Below are 3,593 nucleotides of genomic sequence, written 5' to 3'. Positions count from 1 at the left end.
GACCCACAGCGATTGGGTAAAACAGTTAGGGAAGATTGAATTTGCACTTAATAATTCGGTGAGTAGGTCGATAGGCATAACACCCAGCCAAGCCCTTTATGGTGTAAATCAGAGAGGCGAAATTGTAGATACATTGACAGAATATCTGGACGAGTACTTTTCAGGCCCGGGGGAGGTATTTCGAGACATTGCGAAACCATGCGGAAGAGTGTATTCAGAAAATATATAGAAAAAATATTTTAGTTCGTAAATTTATGTACTATTTATAAAGGAATATAATTAAAAACAAGTAACTAAAGAGGTATAAGTTTAGTCGAAACCGAACTTTATGTACCCGGCTCAGGTATCAAATAGTGTCGTTTCAACTCTCTCTAAACTACTACTTTGCATGATAAGCAGGGGTGTTTTTCCGAATTTCAAACGTTTTCGATAATATGCTGAGTTACACTCAATGATATAAATGAACGAAGTTTGATAGAAATCGATAAAGTGGTTACCGAGATACACCCCTTGTAGTGATAGAGTGGGCGATGCTACGCCCAATTCCTAAAAGTCTGTAGCAGTCTTATTTATTGTTAAGAGACTGTTGTAAGTATTAACTTGGAGTAAATTAAGAGTCCTCAGTTCTTGAAATATCAGTTTCCGCATTTCTGAAATTTACAGTTAGATATACGGGAAGCGGGTATAATTTTGGTCCGATTTGAATAATTTTCAAAGAATTTCTTTTCTGTATCAATGTTATTAAGCGCACCGAGTGTAGTAGAAATTGATAAATCGGTTACCGAGTTACACATTTGTGGTGATAAGTGGGCGGCGGTATAGCGGGACCCGCGGGACCCACGGTACTGACTTAAAATTGGCCGGGATGGGCGGTATCGGGAAGATGGCGGCGGGACGGGAGTAAAATCCTTTCCCGACCCTCCCGATAAAACCGCAACCCCCGCATATTTACAAAATCTTCCTTAAAAACGATGTTTGAAATATGCACATTTTTTTAAGCAAAACAAAATAATCGGAAGATACAAGATCTTTCATTATTTAAAATTAATTTGAAAGGCATGAACATTTTTGTCAACCTTCGATCGGTTTGCAAAGCCACGCCCATTATCCAAATTTATAATACTTAACCTAATTTTCTGCTAAGTGGTTATCGCAATCATCGATTTTAAGTGATTTATCTTTAGTAGTTATTGATTTATCGCAGTTTTCGTGTTTATGTAAATTACCGTTATATGGTAGATGCGCGTAGTCCTTGATCGATTTCAAAGATTTTTTCAGATTTCTTAGCTAGACCTTAAGCAAGGCTCGTAACGAGTTTGGTAAGGATTGGTGAATGACCTACTGAGTTACAGGATTTCATCATAATCATTTTCCAAAAAATTTCATAATATTTTTTTACCAAAATTCTACTTCACGTTCTAATTTTCAACAATTTGCATCCAATATTTACTGAAATATCATAGTTCTTACATTTTTCGAAAATACCATTATATAGGAAATGGTTACAGTAAGTGGTTGTTGTTGTTGTTGTAGCAGCATACAAGTTCCCCAAAGGGTTTTTGGGGAGTGTTGCTGGAGTGACAGTCCTTGGCCAGATATAAATCTGGGTCGTTCCGGTTACGTAGACCCGACTGTCGTGGGAACGTACAGTAAGTGGTTGATTTCCTTGGTGTTTATATAATTTTCTTGATTTCTTTCGGCCTAGCACATTTGCATACCACTGCATAGCAACAAGTAAGAGCGACATTACGGTAACTTTTTTTTGTAATGATGTATTTTGAGTTGTGCTATCTTACTGCATTAAAATCTCAATTTACATAAAACGGACTTAGCACGTTTGCACACTAAGCCAAAGATATACATTTTATATACCAACTGAAAGATAACTTGTGGCTGAGATATCCAATAATGGTCCATTTCCTATTTCAGGCAAAGTATAGCGAGTGTTGAGGAAGTGCTCATTGACCGATATCTTTACCATTTTGTGTAGAAATGCTAACAGTTTTAAAGTTATTTGTTGTTATAATTTCCCCATTATACACATATTTTTTATATAAACAATGCACTAATCACTTTTCTTTTTATTAATATATCATCTTTTCTTCATAAACAAATGAATGCACATCTTTTTTTTACTACATATTTAACAATTAATGCTAATAAAAGTGTTCTTTAAATAAGTTTCTTTCGCAAACGATGGCCGCGAAGTATGTAATGCCAGATCGTTGAAAACTTTACCCAAAAATACTTTGTGAGGCATTACGAAATATGTATATAGTATATGTATAAAATATATAAATTTTAAGGTATAACAATATTTTATTCTAAAGGGAAAATTTCGCGGGTTGGGTTTCCAATAATGGTCGAAGGGGGAGTGGGCGTGGCGTCTCCCCCACTTCAGAGAGGGCATGAACCGCCATTCCCAAAAATGCAACCGCCGACCGCCTAGGCCTCTTATAGGTCTCTAGGGACCTCTTAGAAAAATGGCCAAAAATCATATATTTCCCTTGCGTTTTCGCCTACTGTAAGCAAATGAAGGCACTTACTTGTATCAAAATGCAGGAAACACTTGGAATTGTACTAAAATTTATAATTTAATTGTTAAAGTTTATATTAGCGATAATAAAAACAACATTTCAACAATATGTAACTGTTGGAAATATATGAAATGTGGCAACACTCTCCATCACTCATTCGTTTCCTTTTGTTCTCTTGTACGCACAGCTCGTAAGCAATTCGTTTGTCAAATGTAAAGTAAGTCTATTCTATCTATTCAAATACAACAAATCAAACAGGTTATGGGCCAAGCGCTTTACTGTGTGTCGGTATTTCTTTGAAAAACCTTGCGTTATTGAACTTTTGCATACTGTGTGTCAAGAGGAAAACGAAAAAGCGTTGGCGTCAATATTACTTTGCGTGAAACCTTCGCAAATCAATCACCAAAAAAATTTGCCAAGCGCAATGGTAGCGTGGAGCAAACTCCGCGAAATCCATCAGCCAAAAGGGCCAGCGAGAAAAATTTTACTGTTTAAAAAACTTTTACACCTCAGTATGTCTGAGGGAGCTTATGTTTCAAATCATTTAAATGAGTTTTGTCGCATCCAGGAGGTGTTAGTAATAATTTTGCTTTCAAGTTTGCCGCCACAGTATGCGGCGATGGAGACAAGGGATGTATTGCCTTCGTTTAACACTTTAAAGGTAAAGTTGTTAGAAGAGGGTGCGCGGCAGTGTGCTAGCGAAGAAAAACATAAAAAAGGTACAGAAGTGTTAATGCAAGCCCAAGCAAACGCGTCTGGAACTTTCCAAAAAGCAAGCAAGAACAGCGCAGACGTTGATAACAGTTCTGGGAACTACAGCAACAAAAACAATAAGAACAGCAGAAGTGGCAAGTGTTTTAATTGTGGTCGTCGTGGACATTTCGCGGCATCATGCAGAGAGCCGAAAAAGAACGAGTGCAAAAAAGAAGGCAATAATGTCGAACGGTCATGCTTTATGACGAGTGCGAAAACATCACTACACGTGTTAATTGCGAAGCAGACTTGGTGCGTTGACAGCGGGATTTGCTGGAAATTGTCCATGGTGATGTTTGTGGG

This window comes from Rhagoletis pomonella, unplaced genomic scaffold, assembly GCF_013731165.1.
Source record: "Rhagoletis pomonella isolate Grant_MI unplaced genomic scaffold, Rhpom_1.0 Rhpom_scaffold_00080, whole genome shotgun sequence".
Classification (NCBI taxonomy): domain Eukaryota; kingdom Metazoa; phylum Arthropoda; class Insecta; order Diptera; family Tephritidae; genus Rhagoletis; species Rhagoletis pomonella.
This window is presented reverse-complemented; position numbering follows the sequence as displayed.